Genomic DNA, 24,549 nt, shown 5'->3' with positions numbered 1-24,549 from the left:
ACAGGCCAGGCCGGTGCACAGATATGGTCGGTCGGTGACTGTGGGCAGAAGCCAGCTGCAGACGGCTCCGCGGTGGGCAGGTCTTGGCTGTGCCCGTTACGTCCTTGGCAGACGCTGGGATGGTGGGGAATCCCTCCAGCTCCGGGCCTCTTCCTCATCCTCCCGAGGGCCTGTTTGGGTTCCCTCGGAGCCTCTGCTGAAACCTGAGTCCACAGGACACAACACACAGACGTACCAGAGACTACCCCTCACGTCATGGCCGCCTCCGCGACTCCAGGCTGCCCAGAGGCTGGCGGCAGGGCTGGGCTTGTGGGCGCAGGAGGACAGGACGGCTGGGCACCCTAGCTGGTCCCACCCTGCCTGGCCACAGAGCCTCCCTCTTCACAGGGCCACCATCCCAGACAACTTCCTAATAAGCATGGCCGTGCCCGAGGCGGTCTGGCGCCCCACTGTGGCTTCCGGCCCCTCACGGAGGCCCGCGGTGTTAGCCCACCTCATGGAGGACATCAAGGCGCAGGGAAGAGGGCAGCCATCTCAACCAGCCAGGAGGAGGTGGAGCAGGATTGGAACTCTGGTCTCTCTGAGGGCAGAGAACTTGGAGCCCTCTGTGGGAGCCACAAGGGCCACGCAGCCCGCTGGGTGTGGCCCAAGCACCCTAACCTTCTTGGGCGATGCCTTGAAGCACCTCCGTGCTCCCCTCCCTCCTCCCCTCGCGGCCCAGCACCAGCGGCGAACCAGGGCGTAGGGCACAGCAGGACTGAATGAGAGTCGCCACTTACCCATGGCCAATCCTTCTAAAGGCAGAGCCTGAGAGGGGAAGAAAATCAGACGACGCGTGGGCTTCCGGCACCTAACTACACAGCTACAAAGGCCTTCGAGAGGGCTGAGTGCCGGCTCACACTGGCTCCAGGGCTCGGGAGGCCGGGCCCTAGGGAGACCTCAGCACCTCAGGGAGACCCGTAGCAACTTGGTTGAGATCTGGTTTCAGAATAAAGAAACAAGCCGGGCGTGGTGGGCACGCTTGTCATCCCAGCATTCGGGAGGCTGAGACCAGAGGATCACGGTTCGCGGCCAGCCTCAGCTACTCAGTGAGGCCCTGTTTCAAACTTAAGCATAAAAAATAGGTTTGGGGGTGGAGCTCAGAGGTAGAATGCCCCTGGGTGCCATCCCCAGTACTGCAAAAAGAAAAAAGAATAAAGAAACACGTGGGCGGGGGGCGGGAAGCTTGGAGACGCCAGCGCGGGGTCCAGTCCTCGACACCACACACTGTGGCTTCACTCTTTCCTACCACGCACCTTGCTGAAGTGTTGGCAGGGGTCCTCCGAGCGGGGTTCAGCCAGGCCTCTGCCTTTCTGGCTCTGCTGGCCCCAACTTTTGAGATAATGTGTCAAACATATGGGCCCCGGGGGCAGGACTGTCTGGCCAGCCGGAGTCCGGGCTCGCCAGCGGAGGGCCTGGCCTTCTGTTGGCGTCCACGCACTTGCTGAGTACCTGGGAGAGCAGTTAGACGCTCCCGAGCCAGTCCCGGGGAAAGAGGGTGGAGAACTGGACGATTCCCCTGAGTCGTGGTAAGGACTTTGCTGGACTGTGTACACGTCGCCACGCTTCCCCTGAGCCAGCAATTATGTCACGGCTGGGGTGGGGTGGGACAGTGGGTGGGAGGGGCGAGGTAAGGGCATTGACCGGACCATGGAGCGGGTCCCTGGGGTAGAACCCAGGGGCGTTATACCTGTGAACTATACCTCCTTTCGCCCCCAGCCCTTTTTTATTTTTTATTTTGAAACAGGATCTCACTAAGTTTTTGAGGGTCTCACTATGTGGCTGAGGCTGGCCTTGAACCTAGGATCCTTCTGTGTTAGTCTCCCAAGTACTGGGATTACAGGCCTATGTCACTGCCCTGGTTCTCATCTACTTTTTTTTTTTTTTTTTTTTTCGGAACTAGGGGTTGAACCCAGGGCCATTCTACCCTCCAAGCTACACCCCAGCCCTATTTTCTATCCTTTATTTTGAAACGGGGTCTCACTAAGTTGCGGAGGGCCTCACTAAGTAGCTGAGGCTGTCCTCAAACCGCGATCCTCCTGTCTCAGCCTCCCGAGTGCTGGGATGACACGCGTGCCCACCATGCCCGGCTTCATCTACATTTCTATTTTTACTTTTGGTACTGGAGAGTATCCAGGGGCACTCTGCCTTGAAATTACACCCCAGCCCTATTTTATTTGTTTGTTTTTATTTTGAAATGGTCTCCCTAAGTTGCTTGAACCTGTGGCCTCGAACCTGTGTCCCTCCTGCCTCAGCTGCCCAAATTCTGGGATTACAAGTGCGCACCACAGAGCCTGGCTCTCGCCTGCTTTTTATTTTATTTTCTCCCTTGTCTGTAAGACTGATACTTTTTCCTCTTTGCTGCCGTCACTAATTTATTGATTGGCTTATTGGCCTCACAGATACTTATAAATGAGCTACTCTGAGCAGCTACTTCCCGTGGAAGGAATTTGAGCCCCTTGCTGCCCCTAAACCCAACACAAAGAAGACGGCAGACGGGGCCTCCGGGGAAGGGACGGAGTGGGGGCTATGGCTTGAGTAGGGTTTAGGGTGTCTCCCAGGACTCACACACTGGAAGCTTGGATCCCAGTTGGGGCGTGTCAAGGGGGTGCCTTTAAAAGGCAGGGCCTCGGGAGAGGCATGAGGTCTGGGGTGGGAAAGCGGGCCCGCAGAGGGGGTTGTGCACAGTCCTGGGGCTGGATTACACCCTAAACCGGCTCCCTGTAACTCCTCTGCCTGGCTGTGCCCGGCCAGGGGCTCTCTGTAGAGCATTCTCTGAGGAGTCTTGGAGGGGCCGGGGTCTGGGGAGCCGCGGTGATGGCAGACAGAAGCAGGCACAGGTCTGTGGCTTTCTGGCCAGCCAGGGGCTGGCTCCGGGGACCAGGCCGTCTTCTCTGGAGAGCCAAGGACTGGGACGTCCAAGGCGGGCACCAGGAGCAGGTGAGCGCTGGACCTGGCTGACTGGTGCACAGGAAGGCTCGCCGGCCTGGGTCAGGCAGGAGGTGAGCCCAGGCCCCCAGCCAGAGGAGGGCCCAGGCTGCGACTGCTGGGGACAGGGCGGCAGGCTGGCCAGGCCTCCTTCCTCTCCCCTCTCTCCCTGGGGCAGGCAGGGCCAGGGGAAGGACCCACAAAGCGGCAGGCCCGGTGCCTGAGCTCAGCTCTGGCTGAAGCGCTGCAGCTCCGCAGGATGGGGCCCCGGTCAGGCCGACGTGAGCAGCCAGAGCTGGGTGAAGGCAGAGACCACAGCCGGCCCTGGCGGAGAGACAGGAGCAGGGAGCCAGCCCCGGACCCCTGCCCAGGGCTGGCGTCTGGCTGGGCCTGTCCCTGAGGTAGCACCGGGGGCAGGGCCAACTGCTGCATGAGGTGCACGTGGCGCCTTCTGGGGCCCAAGCCGGTCAGGGTTTCGGGGGCAACTCAGATGCTGGAGGCCGGGAGAGGCCGGGGGAGGCCGCCCCGGCCCCGGCCCCAGCCCCGCTCAAAGGAGCGAGCTTCTTCTACTGCAATGGAAAAAAACAACGCCCCAAAGAGGACACTCCGCCAGGTCTGCAGCTCTGTCCTGGCCTCCGGGCTGGCCAGCGCCCAGCGCTGAGAGGCGTGGGCAGCTCCCACCGCAGCCTCCTCACCCCTCCCAGGAGGCTGGCCTCCTGCCAGCCTTCCCCCGGGGCCTGCGCCTGGAGCTGGCAGCATCCTGGCCTCCCGTGCGGCCACCGCTCCTGGCTCCTGTGACCTTCCCAGGCCCTTGCTGCCTCGAGCCCAGCTGTCTCGGCTGTAAAATGGGGGCAGCCACACACCGAGCCGGGCGGGGGGCCAGAGGACGGGGCCTAAACACAGGTGTGAGTGCCACGATTCTCGCTTGCCGGGACGGGGGAGCAACCCCGTCCAACAGGCCAAATATGAAATACCCCTGACCCCTGACCTCACGGAGGGGCCACAGAGAAAGCACAGGTGTGCGACAGCGTCATCCAGGATTGCCTTCGGGCTACGTGCGTGAGTGAATTTTATGTCTGGACTTGGGTCCCATCCCAAGATATTTCGTTATGTCCAAATTCCCCCCAAAATAGAAAATCTGAAATGCTGCCTGTCTCCAGCATTTCAGATAAGGGTCTTCCGTCTGTAGAGTCAGAATCCACAGCAGGTGCCCCTCTTCAGCCCTGGCCCTGCTGATGACCTCGAGGCCCCAGCCCCCCCAAGAGTGGGCTGACGGGCTCAGGCCAAGCAAAGCAGCCTCCCCGGCCCAGGGGCAAGTCCCGGGCATGGGCACCTCCTGGCTGCTCAGTCCCAGCACAAGCCTTGGCCTGAACTTCCCCGACCCAAGCGCCCAGTGCAGGCACACGCCCCGCTTCATGACGGAACCAGGCAGCCCCGTGGCCGCCTGCAATCTGAACACCAGAGACCGCACCCCCGGCCCACCCCCAGTCTCCACCCGACTCCCTGCGGTCCACCGCGGACACGACACCCCGCAGCCCTGGCTCATTTCCACGGTGGTGCTCCCAGGAAGCAGCAGCAGGCTGGCCGTCCAGCCCAGCCCTGACCGCCCTCGGTGGCCTGCGCTGGCCGCAGTGTGGCCCTGGGCCTGGGCAGATGAGCTGCATCTGCATCCAGAGCCTTGAAGCCGTGGTTGCTAATTCCGCCCCATGTGAGCAAGGCGTGTCAGCCTCGGCGATGACTCACTCGTGTTTCCAGAGAAGTTTTGTCACGTGTGTGTCACACAAGCTCAGGAGAGTTTGTGGAGTAAGAAAGACAGTGCGGGCCCAGGGCTCTGGACGCGACTCTCCTGCTTCCAGACTGTGGGTGTAGTTCCCCTTCCTCAAAAGAACTCGTCTCCTCCCCTGCCAGCCGCCCACCCGGCTCCTCGGAGCCTCACTCCGAGCGGGTCCTGACTCTACCTCCATCCGGGTCAACATTCTCACTGCTGTAACCAAAACAACTGACCGCGCAGCTCAGAGGAAGGAAGGTTTTATTTGCTCGAAGTTTCTTGGAGATCTGGGAGCATCAGTCCACGTGAGGCCAGGTCTGCGGAGCTCAGCGATGGCGGTGGGGAGCAGAGAGAGGGAGGAGAGAGGGAGGCTCTGCTCTCACATCACGGAGGCCGGAAGCCAGAGAGCCGGCCAGGGGTTCAGAGACGCAGCACAGTCGCCAGGCGCACCAGGGACCACCCTCCCCAGCAGCACCCCAGCCCCAGGTGACCGCCAGTAAGTCCATCACAATGGAGCCATCCACTGATGAGATCATAGCCCCCAGGGCTAATCACAGCAACCCCGAATGCCAGAGCCTGAGCTGTTCAGGGGATATTCCATATCTAAACACCACAACCTCCCACTACATGGCGATGTCCTCACCATCGCCCCGTAATGGGCTCAGAACCAAAGACTGATCGGAGACAGAGAAGAGTCTAGGCCACGAGGTCCCTCTTGAAGGAAGAGGTCAGGGGAGCCCCAGCGAGGGAGTGGCGGCGGCCACTCTGGGCTCCGCTCCCCAAGGGCGACTGAGGAACCAGGCAGCAGCTTCCTCCCCCGCACACCTCTTCCCGTTTCTAAGCAGACCCAAGATGTCCAGCCTCACCGTGGGCCCCCATTGGAACCAGTCAAGCAGGACATCTCGGCTCCCTGACGCCAGGACGCCCAGGCGCGGTCCCGGGACCCAAGTTGGGCAATTGACACTCTACACACTGTCTGCTCAGATCTCCCAGGAGTGACACTTGCCTCTTCTACAGAAGCATTTAAGGAGAGAGAAAAAAGGTTCTTCCTCTGCTCTGTGTGAGAAGAGCATGATGGCATCTGCACTGGCAGCCGCTCGCTCTGCCAGCAAGAGGAGATCTAGCCTTGGGCCGATGCCAACATCATTGAGGTCAAAAGTAGAGGGGAAACTGAGCCGCTCCATCGAGCCTTTCCTGGAGTCCACATCCCCCCAGGACTTCGGTTACATAAACCAAGAACTTGTCTTCAGGCACAGCTGGGCCGGCAGCTTAAAACCCTCCCCAGGAGCCCCTCCCGGGCCCTCTCCAGGCCCTCTTCTCTATTCTTTTCCAGGTAGGATTGCTTCTGGCATCCTCATGGTGGCCATGTGCTGCCCCCACTTCCAGGCCTTCCTCTTCCCGGGTTTAAGTTCAAAAAAATAGAAAGCATTCCTTCCCAGTGGTCCCCACGCGGGCCCAGGGCACAGTCCGAGGGAACCACCTTGGTGGTGGGGAGCCTACTGTGGACCCAGGGCAGCTCAGAGCAGGGGGACCCTACGGAGACCACGAGGCTTGAGAGTGGGAGGGCGACAGGCCCCCACCAGCGGCCGAGCACTGTCCCCAGGAGAAGTGAGAATGGCCGAGAACCAGGCAGAGTTCACAGGCGAGAGCTCAGCGCCCGTCACCAGCCGGGGCTGCCCATTCAGCTCCACCAGCCTGAACTTCCCAGCAAGGGGCCCGCCCACGGCCAGGAGCCTCTGCCGCCCCTCCGCGGGCCTCTCCCACAGCCGACCTGGAGACCGCTGGACCCAGGACAGCGCCCTTCGGGGACGGGGTCAGCCGCGGTGCCAGCTCGCAGAGCAGGGGCCATGGCGCCCTTCTCCAGCCAGCAGGGGCTGTGGCTGCGGAGTCCCCAGCAGAGCCAGGCCCAGGCCTTCAGCAGCACCCCACAGCTCCCCCCGCGGCCCCTCTGCAAGCCCAGCTCCTCACTCCTCCCCAGGCCCTGCTCCCGCCCAGGTAAGGGTTAAGAAGATTGACTGTCACTAAGATGCACCCACCCCCAGACTCCGGATGAAGATAGAAATGGTATTTATGATTTCTACCCAACGCTTCTGGAAAGGATTGAAGGTACTTACGAGGATACACACATATAACAAGATTGCATAAATTAAATGTGGGAGCAGAAGAAGAAGGAGAATGGGGGACGGAGCCGTGCCGGGAGTGAGGGAGCGGGAGGCCGCGCAGGCCGCGGGCTCCCGGCGTCCCCTGAGGAGCAGGCTGGACTGCCCGAGCCTGGGCTGGTGGCGGCTCTGCCCACACGGAGGACGGAGGACGGGGTCCCAGAGCTGCCCAGAGCCGGAGCCGCCCCTCCTCCGCCCCCCTGGGGTGGAGTCCCCGCCAGAGCCCCATCCACTCCTTGGACCCAATCTGCACTCCCTCGCCTATTTAACCTGCAGGCATTTATTAATCCCCTGCTGGGTACAGCCTGCGGACATGAAGACTGAAAAGGAAAGGGAGAGATTCTTCTAGAAGAGCCGCCTGCTGCCACTTCTACTTTATTTTATTATTTATTTTGTGTGTCTGTGGCACCAGGGCAGGAACCCAGGGCATTCTACCTCCGAGCTCACCCCCAGCCCTATTTCATTCTTTATTTTGAAAAGGTCTCACTAGGTTGCAGAGGACCTCGCTAAGTAGCTGAGGCTGTCCTCGAAACCGCAATCCTCCTATCTCTCAGCCCCCCAAATGCTGGGATTACAAGCGTGCATAATCCTATCACGCCGGCCCGCTTCAGCCTTTTAAGAGGTGACTCAGAGTGGGGGGAACCCAGCTGCCTCCAGAGTGTCCCCGCGTGGAGGGAAGGTCCAAGGCTGCATGGGGCGGAGCCTGAGGCTAGAGAGACCCCACAGGGCCCCGGGGCAGGGCCCTGGGCAGAGGGGAGGCGGGACCCAAGGCCACCTGGGGCCCCAGACGGCCCTGTCGCGCGTGAACATCTGGGGTTTGGAGTTTTTTCTTAATCATAAAATTAATACACCCTCCATAAAAAGAAATGACAATGCAAAGGACACGGACGTCATCCCGACCTCCGCCGCTGCAGCGAGGGCGGCTCTGGGTGTTCCACCCGCGGGTCTCTTATGTTTTTGCACAATAATATAAAAAGCCATCTAGGGCTAAATCAGGGCTGTAAAAAGGGATGGACCGGGAAATAGCTGTGATTCCTATCACTGACAAGGAGCTGATTTCATAATAAGCAGATTCTAGAAGTGACAGGAAGGGGAGAGAATTGAAAGGGGCTGGAAGGCCAGGCCTGGCGCGCTCGGGATCCCAGCACTTGGGGCGGAGCCAGGAGGATCGCGCTGCGCCAGCCTCAGCTACTTGGTGAGGCCCTTCGCTACTCAGGGAGACCCCGCTTCAAAAATAAACAGACTAAAATATAGGGCTGGGGTGTAGCTTGGAGGCAGAATGCCCCCGGGCTCCACCCCCAGTACCACACACAAAACGAATGTAGCACAAGGGCCCGTGGGTTGGCGACGGGGCGCGCGGGGTGTGCTCTGGCGTTTGCGCCATCCGGGAAGGAGACGTGGGTGTTGATGGAGCCCAGGCTCTGGTAAGTTAAGGACATGGACAGTGATTTCTAGAGTGACCACTAACAGAATTGGACTACTCTAAGATTCAGCCCTTTTTACTTTTCATTTTGAAACAGGGTCTTGCTAAGTTGCTGAAGGCTTCCCTATATTGCAAGGCTGGCCTCAAATCTGCAATCCTCCTGTCTCAGCCTCCCCCAAATACTGGGATTATGAGTGTGCACCACCACACTCACACCTGACTTAACTGTTTTTCAAAGATCAAAGATTTTGAGAAGTCACTGTTCTTGGCATCCCCGCTACTTTCTCTGCAAGGTTAATTGAACCTACAACATAAACCCCACAGAAACAGAAGGCTGACTGTATGATATTCTGTGTGGTGGAGTATTACACAGCCATAAAAGGGGAACTCTTCAGGGCTGGTGAGCAAGGAGTCACCATCCACCCGGGGACAAGCAGGACGCAGAGCTGTGCGCGCTGCTCAGCCACTGCCGCTGCCGTGCAAGTGGTGAGGAGGAGGAATTGCACACACGTATTTGTCTGGATAACTATAAAAGTTCTAAATAAAACATCCCTGGAATGCTGCAAAAGAAACTGGTAACATCGGTGCCTGAGCCAGAAGGCACAGTTAGAAACCATATTTCTCACTATATACCTTTTTGTGCTTTTTGAACTTTAAAACAGAAAGGAAAGATTCAAAAATACAGGGAAACCTCACGGTGGGCTTGAGGAATCCTCCACCTTGCCGTCCTTCCGCCGAGAGCTTCTCAAGGAGACGACAGGGAGGCTGGGCGCAGTGGCTCACGCCTGAAATCCTGGCAACTCAGGAGGCTGAGGCAGGGGTTCTCAAGTTCAAGGCCAGCTGGGCAAAAAATAATAATAATAATAATAAGGGCCAGAGATGGAACTCAGTGGTAATGTGCCCCTGGGTTCAATCCCCAGTACAGGGGTCAAAAAGGAAGCTGCAGAGCTGGGCGCGGTGGCGCACGCCTGTAACCTGGTGCTTGGGCGGCCGCAGCAGGAGGATCACAGCTTTAAGGCCAGCCCCAGAAACTTAGTGAGACCGTTGGCAACTTAGTGAGACTGGGTTTCAAAATAAAAACATACAAAGGGCTTGGGGTGTCGCTCAGAGATAGAATGCCCCTGGGTTCAGTCCCCAGTACCCAAATTAATCGAGTGTAATTTTGAAAATGAAGTTGGAGGCCGGGAGGCCAATGAAACATGGGACAAATAGACCAGATGGGAGCGCCCTTGCTCATCACCTGGAGGGCGGAGGCCGAGGCCGGGACCAGGTGGAGGCTCAGGACGGCCTCCTGGCACAGGTCCCTCCCCGCCAGGCCGCTGAAGGGCAGAGGCCCGGGCCCAGGCACCAGCTCCCGTGTAGGGGCTGGTCCTGGGGAGAGGTGGGCTTGGCCCAGAGAGCCGGGCACCCAGGGCAGCCCCGCCGTCCCGCCTCTGCGCAGCGAGGCTCGTCTGTTCCCGCCGTTTTATGGCCGCCTTCCCCGCTTCATAGCTGATCAGGAGCGTTTTCTCACATCAGTACCTGCTCGTTACTGCTTTTTAATGACCAAAGTTTACTCAACCGACTCGCTGTGAAGCGTGGAGACTTTTCACCGCCGTTACCAGGCTCTGATGGAAATCAGGGAATCGGAATGCGCAGCCTGGCACCCAAACCCCGCCGTCCCTAGAGCCGCGTCCCGGGCCCTCCTGGGCGAGCAGGCACCGCCATAGCTTGTTAGGTTTACCCAGGCGGCCTTTAAAACCTGCTTGACCCAGCTTACGCCCATGAGAGGTCCGCCTTCCAGCCTCCCTCCCATCCTAGACACCTCCGTGGTTTCATCTTCACCCACGCAATATCCAGGGCAGGGCCTCTCCCATTGGCTCTAATTCGCACCCTGAGGCTTTTCCTCCATTTCTATTTCTAACACAAATCTCCTGTTTGTAGACTCTACGTGCCCAGCATCTTCTGCTCCTCTCTGCTCAGGTGAGAAAATCCCTCCGTCTACACCCACAGCGGTCAAAACTCTACACACAACCGGGTATGGTGGTACACGCTTGTAATCCCAGCACTCCGGAGGCTGAGACCAGAGGATCGCGGTTCGCAGACTCCCTCAGCTACTTAGTGAGGCCCTCCGTAACTTAGTGAGACCCTGTTTTAAAATAAAGAATAAAACTCCGAGGTTGGGATTGGAGCCTGCCAAAGGGTTAGGCCGGTGCCAGGGTCAGCAAGATCGGGATCGGAGCCTGCCGTGAGGCAAGGCCATTGCTGAGGCCTCCGAGGCCGGGATCGGAGCCTGCCGAGGGGTAGGCCGGTGCCGGGGCCAGTGGCCAGCATCGGAGCCTGCCTTGAGGCAAGGCCGCTACTGAGGCCTCCAAGGCCGGATCAGAGCCTGCCGAGGGGTTAGGCCAGTGCCGAGGCCAGCGAGGCCGGGATCGGAGCCTACCTTGAGGCCAGGCCAGTGCTGGGGCCACCGAGGCTGGGATAGGAGACTGCCAAGGGGTTAGGCCGGTGCCAGGGTCAGCAAAGCTGGGACGGAGCCTGCCTTGAGGCAAGGCCGGTGCTGGGGCCAGCGAGGCCAGAATCGAGGCCTCCCATAAGGCAAGGCCGCTGCTTGAGCCAGAGAGGTCTGGATCAGTCCATCGGGTAGCCAGGCCACTACTGGGGCCGTCAAGAGTGAGATCGGTACTTGCAACGCGGCATGCACAGAGAAATATCGCAGAAAATAAAAACCAGATGCGTCCCCTAATCAGCAATAACTAGGAGGAAAGGGGCAACAGGAGGTGGTCGAGCTATAGAAAGGGCCCTAGAGTGAAGCAATTAAGGTGACCTATCAGAGGGTATAGAATAGGGGAGGATGGAGCCTCTTTAAAACTCAGGAGTTACATAAACAAATGTATCAAAGTTAATCACCAAACAAGCAAGGGATGGACGGAGGGGGAGGGAATGGGATGGGGGCTGGATGAGGGCTGATTGGATGATGTGTGCTTGTATATCCTCTCAAGTCTTGTATTCCAATGTGATGTATGATTACAATGCACCAATAAAAATTTAAAAAAATAATAAAAAATAAAGAATAAAAAATAGGGCAGGGGGTGTAGCTTGGAGAAAAATAGGGCAGGGGTGTAGCGAATGCCCCTGGGTTCCATTCTCAGACCCACAAAAAAAAAAAAAAACTCTACGCATCCTTCAAGGCCCACCCTGACTCCCCTCGGCCCTTGGGGCATCTGTGCGGGGCAAGGTGGGTCTGCACCCCCACCCTTCTCCTCAGCCGCCGCCACTGCAGGCCCCAGGCGACAGCTCTTGCTGGGCCCCTGCTCTCCAGGGACAAATAAGCCCACCCCCGCCTCGGCCCTTGGGGGCCTGCGCCAAGCCCAGTCACCTTCTGACCTAGCTGCTCGGAGCCCGGGCTGTTGGGGGGATACTGAGCTGCAGAGACCTGAGACTCCTGGGGCTAAGAAGCAGGGTCCGAGTGGGGACGGTGGCCCTGGAGACGAGGCGCAGGAGGCCGCAGGTGGGCTGGTGTGGACGCAAGGTTAGGGCCTGGTATTTTACAGACTTCACTGTTCGCCGTGTCTGCCCTCTCCTACCGTCTCTCTCCGCGGCTCTCTGAAATCCCTTCGTTGCTTACTTTCTCTCTCCAGCTTCCACATGAAAGAAAACACCCGGCCTTGACTCGCTGGGCGGCTGCTCTCACTTGGCATGGCAAGCTCCAGCTACACCCCTTTTCCTGCAAACTGTAACGCTGAAGCTGAGCGGGGAGTTGCGAAGGAGGCAGACACCAGCCAGGTTATCAAAGCTGCTGCTTTAATCCCGCCCGGGCCTTCGGGCGAGGTCTGCCGCCCGAGGGGAAGGGACCAAAGACAGAGCCGCAGAGCCAACCATCAAGCAGGGTCGCCGTCGGCCGGCAGAGTCCCGTGGCGGACAGGCAGGCAGGGTATTATACAGCCAGGTCTTGGGGCGGGGCTCGAGTGCCGGTCCTCTCGCGACCTCTGGAGTCAGCCTCTCCATACCTGGAGAGCGGAGGCACCTGGATTCTCACGATACTCTGCCTCTGGTCCGTGCTGCAGGGGCCTGTGGGAAAGGGGGGACCCAGTCTATCACAAACGACAGAAGTTGGTGCTTAGCGGCAGAGTGAAATCCCGCTGTGTGTATAGACCCCGTGTTCTCTACCCACTCGTCTGTTGGTGAACACCTCGGTTGGTTCCATAGTTTGGCTGCTATGAACATGGGTGTGCACATACCGCTGTAGAGGCCTAACTTTTTTTTTTTTTTTTTTTTTTTTTTTTTGGTGATACTGGGGGTGGAACCCAGAGGCTTTCTACCTCTGGGCTACACTTCCAAACCTATTTTATATTTTATTTGGAAACAGGGTCTCACTGAGTTGCTGAGAGCCTAAGTAGCTGAGGCTGGCTTTGGACCTGTGCGATCCTCCTGTCTCAAGCGCAGGGATTACAAGTGTGCGCCACCACGCCTAACTTTAATTCTTCTGGATAGATCGAGGAGGAGTGCCGGGTCATCAGGCGGCACCATTCCTAGTCTTGACAGGTGAAGACTCCACCCACACTTATCTCCATGATGGCTGTACTTACTTACAATCCACCAAGGTGCTAGGATTCCCACCTCCCGAGCCCTCCAGCATTGATGACTGCCGTTCTACCTGGAGTGAACGCACCTGGAATCTCAGTGCACTTTGATGTTTGTTTCTTTGGTTTGGTTTGGTTTGGTTTGGTGCTGGGGATGGAACCCAGGGGCACTTTACCTCCGAGCTACACCCCCAGCCCTATTTTTTTATTCTTTATTTGGAAACAGGGTCTCACTGAGTTGCACAGGGCCTCACTAAGTAGGTGAGGCTGGCCAGGAACCGTGATCCTCCTGTCTCGGCCTCCCAAGCACTGGAATCACGGGCGTGCGCCACCACGCCTGGCTTGTCCGTGTCGTTCTGATTTGCATTTCTCCGATTGCTAATGATGGACTTGTCAGCTGGGTCCAGCAATGGACCCCAATACTGTCCGACCTCGTCCAGCCACTGCCCGCATTGACCATCTCAGGCCGTTTTCTCTAGTCACTAGTATTTTGACAGTTTTCATCCCCATGAGGACTCGAGACTATGGCTCAGAGCAGGGACAGAGACCCTGAGTGGCGCCCAGACACCTGAAGGCTGAGGGTCTGCTGGTCAGGGGAGGCCTGGGAGGAGGCCTCCTTGAGGCTGGCTGGGGAAAGGCATCGACGGAGATGCTGGCGAGGAAGCTGAGGCCAGGCCACAGGTGAGGAGACCGAGCCCGGGCTTCATCCCAAACATCTCACCTGGGGCCCTGAGGGCGTTGGGCGGGGAATTTGCATTCCACCTGTGCCGGTCTGAGGAGCCCTCTGGAATGCCCTGGGGCTGTGGTATGGGGGAGGCGGCTCCCATCCTAGAGCGCCCCCCCCAGATGCCGCAGCCGCTGGCCCCGCCAGCCACTGACACCCCGGGGATGCGGGCGGTAGGGGTGCAGAAGGCGGTAGGGGTGCAGAAGGCGCTGGTCTGTCTCGTCCTTGGGGTGACCTTGGCTCTGAGCATGGAGGAGATGACAAACTTCTCTTCTTCCTGCTGAGAACACAGCCGAGCCCTCGCGGTCCCTGGGGCCGGGGCGCTCTGGAAGCCCTTGCGGCTCCCCTGGGCCGCCTTGTCACAGGGCTGGCTCGGCGCCCGCTCCGCCTCAGAGCGTTTCAGCCCCAGGGGAGGACGGATGTTCCTGAAAAACATTCCATTTCTCTGTCAGCTGCTGCCGCCCTGTTCTCTGCATCCCCGCTTCTTAGCTGAGGCAAGAATACGTGTCTGTGCTTCCACGCCTGGGCCCAGTGCAGTGGGACGGGTCCACCCGGCTTCCACCTGGGCCCCGTGGCGTGCCGGGACCGTGCGTCGGAGGCCACGCCGGGACCTGGAGGCCGTGGGTCTGCTGCTCAAGGCCATGGGGGGCGGCCTCCTGGAAGGTGGGCGGGGACAAGCCCTCAGCAGGGCCCTGCTCAGGTAAACTGAGGCCAGACCAGGAAGACCAAGTCCCTGAGCCCAGATATCATCCCAACAGCTGCAGAGTCCATGGGGAACGCGGCTCCGAGCGGCAGGTTTGCATTCGAGGAGGATCTGTGGGCGGCCCCCAGAGGGTCCCCAGACAGCCCTGTCGCCATTCAGGACGGAGGGGTGGGGAGGCGCCGCTGCGGAGAAAGGCCGGGCTCCCAGGCGCCTGCCTTCTCTTTCTTCCCCTGAGGCTGGGAACGGGATCAGGACCTGATGTGTGTGGAGCAGGCGCTCAGCCGTCCCGAGCTGCGCCAGCCCCACAGAGGCACTGGGTTGTTTGTTTGTTTGTTTTTGCCAGATTGGGATTGAATCCAGGGATGCTCTTTCTTCAAGCTAAACCCCCAGCCTGATTTTTTTTTTTTTAATTCTGAAACAAGGTCTGGCTAATACTCAGCAGCAAATTCTAGTGTTGCTTTGGGGACTTTCTGGGAATTTCTTTTCAAGTGTGTTTTACCTGCAGTTGTTTGGGTCCATGGATGAGGGACCACAGGACACAGAGCGTCAGCTGCACCCAAGACGCAGAAGCGCAGCAGACGGGGAGCCACTCTGTCGAGTATTAAAATATTATAAACCTTCCTATCGAAACCGTGCGGCAGACTCCATCTCAACAGATAGCATCCCGAATACGTGTGGAAGTTTGCCATAGAGGCAGCACCACCTAGGAAAGACAAGTGTGTTAAATGACATTTGGATAAGTCGGTAGCCTTCTGAAAAAGATCAAGTTAGCCGGCGTGATGGTGCAAACCTGGAATCCCGGTACCTGGGAGGCTGAGACAGGAGGATCGCGGCTCACAGACAGCCTCAGCTACTTAGTGAGGCCCTTGGCAACTCAGTGAGACCCTGTTTCAAAATAAAGAATAAAAAATAGGGCTGGGGGTGTAGCTCAGAGGTAGAATGTCCCCTGGGTTCCATTCCCAGTACCACACACACACACACACACACACAAACAATTGCTGGGCGCAGGGGCACAAACCCATAATCTAGGCATTTGCGAGGCCGGGACAGGGGGTTCACAGCTGGAGGCCAGTCTCAACAATTTAGCAAAACCCTCAGCCACTTAGCAAGACCCTGCTTCAAAGTGAAGAATAAGAAGGGCTTGGGGGTAAAGCCTGGCGGTAGAATGCCCCTGGATTCAATCTCTAGCACCAAATAAAAAACTTAGCAACCATAAGTGATTGATAAACTGCACAAAAATAAAACCATTAAGAAAAAATATTTGCAATTCTCATGACTGTCAGGGGATAAATCTCTAACATATAAAAAGCTCTTAGGAACTAATAAAAAAGATCAACAATTCAATAGAAAAAAGTGAGAAAGGACACGAAGACACATCAAAGTACAGATGTCTTGACCCCAGTGTGATGTATGAATATAATGTACCAATAAAAAATTTAAAAAACACTAATGTCCCCAGGACCAATACAAAGGTGCCCACGTCCATCCTGGAGGAAGGCAAACCCAGCTGCGACGGGCCACTGTGGGCTCGCTCACTGCAGAAATGCCAGTCCGACAGCACCTTTGTGGGTGAAGCTATGCAGAAAGAGGGCCACCCAGGGGAGGGCGATTCGGGATGACTGTCCCGACGTACATGCGCTTCCCTTTCTCTCGTTTCTTTGAGTCTGACGGGTAACTGTCATCACGAGCAACACCATGTTCCCAGTCCGTGGACACCTGGAGCGGTCAAGTCTCGCCGGCTAGCAGGCCTCAACTGGCGCCGTTGTGTTAGTGCGGTCAGAGCGCTGAAGTCCAGTCTGCTGCGTTCTGTAAGGACAGGCGTGTCGTCACCAGCCCCGGCCCTGGGGCCCCAGAGCCCGTGGAGCGCTCCTCCGCGGGCGGCGATCGTGCGCCCTTTGCCTGCCCCTCCCCACCCTTCCAGCCTCCCGTGGCCACCGTGACCCCTCCCGTGAGAGCAGCCTCTTGCGGGTGGACATGAAGTGAAGTCCGCGTTTGCTGTTCTTGTGCCTGGTTTATTTCACTTTATTTCAGCCTCGTCCGTGTTCTCGAAAACGAGGAGATTTCACCCTTTTTCTGGCTGCCTGGTAGTCCACCCATCAACCGATGGATACTTACCTTGATTCCGTATCGTGGGTGCTGGGAGAAATCCAGACGACGCTCCCCCCTGCTGGCTCCATTTTCTTTGGCTCTGCGCCCAGTAGCGGGATTGCTGGACCGCAGGGCGGTGGTACTGTTACTCCGAGGGCGGGGATCCTCGTTGCTACTTCACGTAAGGGATGGGATTGCTGGACCGCAGGGCGGTGGTACTGTTACTCCGAGGGCGGGGATCCTCGTTGCTACTTCACGTAAGGGATGTATTCGTTGGCATCCCATGCACTCACCCTTGGACCCAGCAGTTTTACTTTTGGAAATGTATAACTTAGCTGCACCTGCTCACATGAGAAGGATAGTAATAATAGACCAGAAACCTGAGTGAAGCCTCCTGGGAACTTCGGGGGAGAGAGGGGGCTGAGGATGGGACCCTGGGGAATTTTACCTCCAGGTGACACCCCAGCCCTGTTTTATTTATTTATTTATTTATTTATTTACTGTGTACTGGGGATGGAACCCAGGGGCATTCTACCTCCGAGCTACGCCCCCAGCCCTATTTCTTATTCTTTATTTTGAAACATGGTCTCACTGAGTTGCAGAGGGCCTCACTAAGTAGCCGAGGCTGTCCGCGAACCCGGATCCTCCTGTCAGCCTCCTGAGTGCTGGGTGACAGCGCGCCCACCACGCCTGGCTCTATTTTTTGGCTTTGAAGCAGTCTCACTGGGTAGCTGAGATTCTCCTAAATCGCTGAGGCTGTCCTCGAACCTCCGATCCTGTCTCTGCCTCCCAAGGACGGGGATCACAAGTAGGAGGCACCTTGCCTGGTGCAGACTTAGTTTGCTTTTGTTTTTAAGAAAAAAAATGTGCATGTCACAGCAACATATGGAAAGCTCTAGAAACACCCTGGCTCCGGCTCCCGGGCCAGTGATGACGTCTCCTTCCCTCTGGCTCGGATGGGTTGGGCCCGCAGGGACAGAGGTGGAGGCCTTGCTCCTGCTGCAGTGTCTCTCCCTGGGTGAACCCCCGAGCAAAAGTCCCAGCTCCCGCTTGGAAGCCCTTCCGCCCATCTCCCCCTCAGGGCAGGAGGAGCGGGGTGCCCACAGGCGGGCGCGTGGCACGCACGTGTGACCCCAGTGCTTGGGAGGCTGAGACTAGGGGATCGCAGACTTGTGGCCACACCTTGTTTCAAGTCAAAAATTAAATAAAAAGCCGGGCGTGGTGGCGCACGCTTGTAATCCCCGCGCTTGGGAGGCAGAAACAGGAGGATCACGCAGGTTCGAAGCCAGCCGCGAGCGCTGGCTTAGGAGACCCTGTTTCCAAATAAAAAAATGTAAAAATAGGTCTGGGAGTGTAGCCCGGGGGTAGAAGGGCTTCCAGGAACCCCAGTACCACCAAAACTAAAATAAATAAATAAATAAATAAATAAATAAATAAATAAATAGGGCTGGGGTGTAGTTCAGAGGTAGAATGTTCCTGGGTCAGACCCCTGGTTAAAAAGCACCCAGCCCCTGTGACTCCCCCGTGTTCTACCGCACCCCATAAAGAGGCGCGCCAGCACGTGCCTGGAGCCGCCCGACCTGCGGGCCATCTGTTCTCTGCCGGCCCCCACGGATGTGCAGCTATTTATAAAAAGGATGCGGTGCACTCTAGGTATCCACCTGGAGAGGTTTCCAGGTAGCTTATTGAGAAAGACCGCGCATGTGAGGAAGGAGGACGGAGGAGAGTCCGGAGCCGCCTCTGCGGTGTCTGCGGTGCGGCTGCGGTGTCTGCGCGAAGGAGCAGGGGAGGCCCGCAGGAGGCTGGGGCAGCGGGGCATGGCCGGCGGGCGGGGAAAGGGGCTTCTCTCTGCAGCTCCTTCCTCCCGGCTCAGCTTCACGGAACCCCTGGACAACTGGGCGGAGCACACGCCGGCTCCGGGTCTTCCCAGCACCGGCCACGTGTGATGCTGGGTGCGGGGTCTGAAGGTCTGTGCCCCCAAAATAAACCCACCTGAGATAGTTCTAGGAGGTGGGTCTTATAAAAGAGACCACAGATGGCTCCTTCTCCCCTTCCACTGTCCTGGGACACAGCAAGAAGGTGCCGCCTGCCATCAGGGAAGGACCTGCCCACCCGTCGCCCTGCTGCACCTCCGCCCTGGCCCCCGGAGCCCCGAGCTGGGGCAGTAGACGTCTGTGTGTGAGCCGCCCAGCCTGCGGCATGGAGTACGGCGGCCAGGACTGACCATGACACTGGCGGCTCCGAGTGGGCAGGCCTCACAGAGGCACACACGAGGGTGGCAGAAAGGACCCCACTCACACGTCTGCAGAGAGGAGGGCCCGGGAGGCACAGGAGTTGCCAGGTGCCATGCTCGCTCAATGAATCTTCTTTTTTTTCCCAGAACTGGGGGTGGAACCCAGGGACATTCTACCTCCGGGCTACACCCCCAGCCCTATATTTTATCTTTTTTTTTTTTTTGAAGCAGGGTCTCACTGAGTTGTGAAGGGCCTCGCTAAGTAGCTGAAGCTGTCCGCGAGCTGCGATCCTCTGGACTCGGCCTCCCGAATGCTGGGACTACAAGCGTGCGCCACCACACCTGGCGCTCAACAAATCTTCTAACAGTAATTTTTCCTCGAGGAGAGTCAAACTCAGGTCCAGTCCCTGGCCTCTCTGGGGACTGCTGCGACTTGGATCTGGAAGGGTCTACAGAAGCTCGAGTGTTGGACGCATCATCCCGGGCCAGCAGGGCTCAGAGGACTGGTCATGAGGATTCTGCCCTCCTCAGTGGGCCGATCCAGTAGACAGATTAATCCGCCGGGGGCTGAATGGACTCCAGGAGGGGGATCTGGCTGAGGTCACTGGGGCGGGGGTCTGGAAGGGCTTTTCCTCCCCACACACACATGCCACGATGCCCACACCACTCCATCTCCTCGTGTGGGAACTGTATCCCTCTCATCATCAAGAGAAGGGTAAGGCTGGTGCAGTGGGATCTGAAGAGCTGAGTGTGGGGGTCGAGGGTAGAGCCAAGCATGCACAAGGCCCCAGGTCCAATCCCTAGCACTGCCAGGAAATGTTATCCTGAACAAGAGAGCACATTTACATAAGTGTGTGTGTGCGTGCGTGCGTGCGAGAGAGAGAGAGAGAGAGAGAGAGAGAGAGAGACTGGGAACAGAACCCCATGGGCTTTCTACCTCCAGGCTACACTCCCAGACCTATTTTATATTTTATTTGGAAACAGGGTCTCACTAAGTTGCCGAGAGCCTCACTAAGTAGCTGAGGCTGGCTTCGAACCTGTGCGCTCCTCCTGTCTCAGCCTCCCAAGCACGGGGATTACAAGCATGTGCCACCACACCTGGCAGGGTTGAAACTTTTATGGGGCTGTTTTATGGGGTGGGGGAGACAGAAGAGCTGGCAGGGAGGGAGGAGAGCGGGGCTGCTACTGTTTCTTGGGCAGCGTCCTGAGTCGGGATCCCGGAGCCGGGTGGGTGGCGGTGTCTGCGATGGAGGACCAGCCGACTGGGAGCTTCGGGGTGGGGGGCTGCCAACGACCCTGCTCCAACCTAACATCATGATGATAAATGCGTATGTTACGAGCTTATACATTACTATATTGTCCATAAGGGATGGGACCAGGGGCTTTCTACCTCCAAGCTGCATTCCTAGCCCTTTTTATTTTTATTTTGAGACGACAGTTCTTGCTAAGTTGCTGAGGGCCTCCCTAAGCTGCCAAGGCTGTCCTCGAACCTGCAAACCTGCGATACTCCTGCCTTGGCTTCCCAAGTACTGGAATTACAGGCACGTACCACCATGTCCGCTACCACATTCTCATAAAATTTCCTTCAATTCTTTTCTTATGTTTAGGTGTCAAGTCATTCTGAAGTTCATTTTCTGAAAGCCATACGGGAAGGACACGCGTTCTTTGCCATCCCAAGAGCACAGCACACCAGTTGCTATGGTTTGGATAGGAAGTGTCCCCAGAGGCCTGGCCCCAGAATGTCCACAGCTGCGGGTGAGGAGCCGTCCTAGTATGAGGCTCTGACTCCCTCCGTGGGCCGATCCCTCAAGGGCTTCCTAGTCAATGCACTGCCGGGAGACGGCAGAGACGGCAGCAGTGGGCTTCACTGGGGGGCGCAGGTCCACGTGCCCGGGAGGGTGTATCTCGTCCCTGGCCCTCCCGCTCCCTGCTTCCAAATGGCCCACCACGCAGCTTCCGCCACGAGGCAGGCCCAGAATCAACGGGCCCAGCACAGCCACAGACCCAACCATGGGCTTAAGTCTTCTCCCAAGTCCCTCCTCCAGGGTGCTGCCACCTGACGAGAAGCTGACTTCCACACAGGCGCCTCCCTTGCCTGGCCCCCGCCCGCCCACGGGGAGCTGACCCCCACTGTGAGCGCCTCTGGAGGCTGCTCCCCAGGCTCCGCCTGCTCCTGTGCCTTGTTGAGAAGCATGAGTAACTCAAAGCTAGGGCTTCCTTCTAATCTGATCAGCCCTGCCCAGGCTTGAACTCTGACACCATGACCGGCACAGACAAGGGGAGCCAACCAGGAGCCGGAAATGAGAGTTCAGGGCTGGGACTTGCCGCGGGGAAGCCAAGGAGGGAGGAGGCCGGGGTGATGGTTCCAGGTTCTGATCTGCAGGCGCCCTGCTCCACCTCCCAGCCCCTGGGTCCAGGCGCTAACTATCCCTGCGGCTTTGGGAAGGGGCCCAACCAGGCCAGGACTCGGCGCCCTCTGTAAACCGGGGATGGAAGGGCAACTGGCCTCACAACTGCCCTGAGCGTTCAGCGCGGCGCTGGTGTGGCCCCTGGCCCGCGAGGGCCACCTTCTGAGGCGCCGCGTCTGAGACCTTGGGTAATACCAGCCGCCATGCTGTCTTTCCCATCACAAATGGCTGCTCACTTGAAGGAAGTCATTTTGTCAGCTTCTCCTTGGCACGTCCAATTGCCAGCATCAGGACTCTGGTGCTTCAGGGCCATTATTAAGCTAATAATGACTTTGTGAAACCATTATTATTAATAGAGCACGACGGCAGATTGCTAACCTAGAGGCCACTAGTCACTAACGGGCAGGCAGTGCATACGGTGTGGAAACACCGGACGAAGCGGCGGGGCACCAGAGGGCGATGGGAGAATCCATCATGGCGCTTAACTGAGCACATGATGTAAGACTTGTGAATTGTTTATTTCAGGGATCTTCGTTTCGTGTTTTTGGACTTGCAGAAGGCAGAGCACAGATCAGGAAGGGGGCAGCAAGCATCTTGTGCCGGCACATGGCAGGCGTCAACTAGAGGGTGGTCCTGGCGCCATTCCATGCTTTATTAAAAACACTTGCGTAGAATAAAAAAGTCTCTTGTGTCAGCTCAATATCCTGAGATTTTCTTCATGGGATAGCTCATATGGTAACAAAACAAAACAGAACAAAAACACTTTTCCCATTTAAAAGTTCAAGAGAAGCCAGGCGTGGTGGCTCCTGCCTGTAATCCCAGTACTAGGGAGGCTGAGACAGAATCTCAGGTTCACAGCCAGCCTCAGCTACTTAGCAAGACTGTTTCAAAATAAAAAATAAAATAAAATAAAATAGGGCTGGGATCATAGATCAAAGGTAGAATGCTCCTGGGTTCCATTCCAGAGAGAGAGAGAGAGAGAGAAGAGAGTGAGTAGCCGGGCGTGGTGGCGCACGCTTGTAATCCCCGTGCTTGGGAGGTGGAGACAGGAGGATCGCGCTGGCTTAAGAGACCCTGTTTCCAAATAAAAAATAAAAATAAAAGAAGAGCGTGTGTGCGCAATGATCCAGCCCCTGTATTTGTTGCCAGTGAATATTACAGGCTGAATTTCCCCCCAACTCATCACTGAGGCCTTAACCCCCAGGTCTCGAGTGTGAGTGCCTTGAGTTGGGATGTTTACAGATACTGAGGTAAAGTGAAGTCCATGGGTGGTGGGAGCCGCCGGGCCATGGTGCTTGCCAAGGATGCCCCAGCACACTTGTAACCTGGGCTCCCTGACACCGTGCGCCAGGCCCTCGCCGTCCACCCACCTTGTCCAGGCCTATGCATCCCGCAGCAGAGCCTCCCCTAGGCCTCGGCCCCAGAGACTTACCAGCACCACCTAACCCAGCGCACCCGGAGGGCTGTAGAGATGTCCCTGGAGCCAGGCGTGGGCCACACACCTGTAATCCAGTACTTGAGAGGCGGAGACAGGACAGTGCCGCATTTGAGGCCAGCCTCAGCCACTCAGCAACCTAGTGAGACCCTGTTTCAAAATAAAAATAAAATAGAGCTAGGGGTGTTGCTTGGAGGGAGAGTGCCCCTGGGCTCGATTTTATTTTTTGTAACACGCACACGCACACACGCGCGCAACATGGAGCGGTTGCTCTGAGGACTGGCCGTGGCCGGGCACTGGGCACAACGGGGCTGCCTGGATTTTCACATTTTCCTGATTCTGCTGATGTGTGGGAGACCCTGGAAGGAACGAAGTTTCTAGCATAATCCAACGCAGCGTCAGGGTGTGTGGACGGAGGACCTGTGTACGGGAGATTGTAGCAAAGCAGGAAAAAGCCCCTGCGGCCTGGGAACCACAGGGCTGCGAATAGGGGCAGAGGAAGCCGACTGTCCACAGGGGCCCAGGCAGGGGACGGGCCACCTGCCGTCCTGCCTGTTCTGTGCTGCTGCGACAAAATGCCTGAAGCCAGGTGGAATGTGCAAAGGTCCGGGTGTACGGGCACAGTTCTGGCGGCTGCCGCACTCCGTTTGGCCTCTGGTGAAGGCTGTAAACACTGGGGACGGAGTAATGTGTGACGCAGGAGGCTGTTGGAGGAGCGAGCCCGTGGCAGGATAGGGGCAGGGCAGAGACCAGACTCACAGACCACCTACGTGAGAGAACGCACGTTTCCCAGGGAAGAGCGCGCGTCCCTTCCCAAGACCTCAGCACCAGGCCCAGCACCAGCGCAGCTCTGAGAGGTCCGCCACCTCCCCGCCAGCCCCCCGCACACGGCACCCAGACCGTGCTTACCCACGGCACCTACCCACAGCCCCTGCGCCTCGGCAGGGTGGTCAAGGGCTGCTAGAGAACCCAGACCCTTCTTTTGGGGGATGTAATGGGGATTGAACCCAGGGGCATTCTACCTCTGAATTACACCCCCAGGGCTTTTTATTTTGAAACAGAGTCTTGCTGAGTGGATGAGCCTTCAATGTGCCCTCCTCCTATCTCAGCCTCCGTGCCTGGCAGGTCGGGCGCTCCCGGGCACCCGTTGGTGATGGACCCTGGCTGATGCCCATGTTCACATGAAGCACAGCACCAGGATTTGACAGTTGGACATCACTGCGTGGGCAACACTAGGAATGCCAGGCATTGGCTCTGCCCGGGGCCGCAGCGGGGCCTCAGGCACCCAGCCAAGGTGTCCTCCCCGCAGGAGGCCAGTGAGTGGCCGCAGCCCCGCGCCGGGGCCTGTCTGGCCCCCTCAGCCCCCGTCCCGCCCTGCAGGGCCCGGCGGGCGCGGCAAAGGACAGCCATCCTTCTTTTTGACATTTTCCTGATAAGTAGATGTTTGTATTCTGGAATTTAGGAGTGACCTTTCCCTGCGTCTGGGAGGGAGCATCTGTCGCCAACATGAAGAAGTCTCTGTCTCCCAGGCCCCTGCCCCGGCTTCACGACTCCTGGGTACTGTCTGGGCAAGGCTCCCCTGGGGACACGCCCAGAGACACCAAGCAACCGCCCCGGGGGGCAGCCAGGCCGGGGTGGGGGGTGGATGCAGACCCCAGGGACTCCCAGCGATGGGTGGGGCCAGCTATCCAGCCCTTCGCTGCGGGGAGCCATTAAGGCTTCCCCTAGATTAGTGTCTCTGACTCAGCTGACTGTCCTTCACCCAGAGTCAACAGGGTCTGGGAGAAGATCAGCTGGTGATGGCACGAGGGTCCTGATGAACCTATCTGCGATGTATGTGCTTTGGGTTGGTCTCTATTGTGTTCTGGTGGTGACAGCACGGGGATGTTGATTGACCTGTGACTGTATAAATACCGCTGGAAAAACAAACCCAGCGTCGGCCCAATAGAGAATACTCACCCAGGTGGAGTCGTCGACCAGTAGGAAATACTGACCCAAGAACAGGGGTCGGCAAGTAGAGATAGTAGGCTGGCGGCTCCCCCACGTTAGAATAAATTAAATATTCTAAGAATCAAATTC

Source organism: Muscardinus avellanarius, assembly GCF_963383645.1.
Source record: "Muscardinus avellanarius genome assembly, chromosome: 7".
Taxonomy (NCBI): domain Eukaryota; kingdom Metazoa; phylum Chordata; class Mammalia; order Rodentia; family Gliridae; genus Muscardinus; species Muscardinus avellanarius.
The sequence above is the reverse complement of the archived record's forward strand: the minus strand, read 5'-3'. Positions refer to the sequence as shown.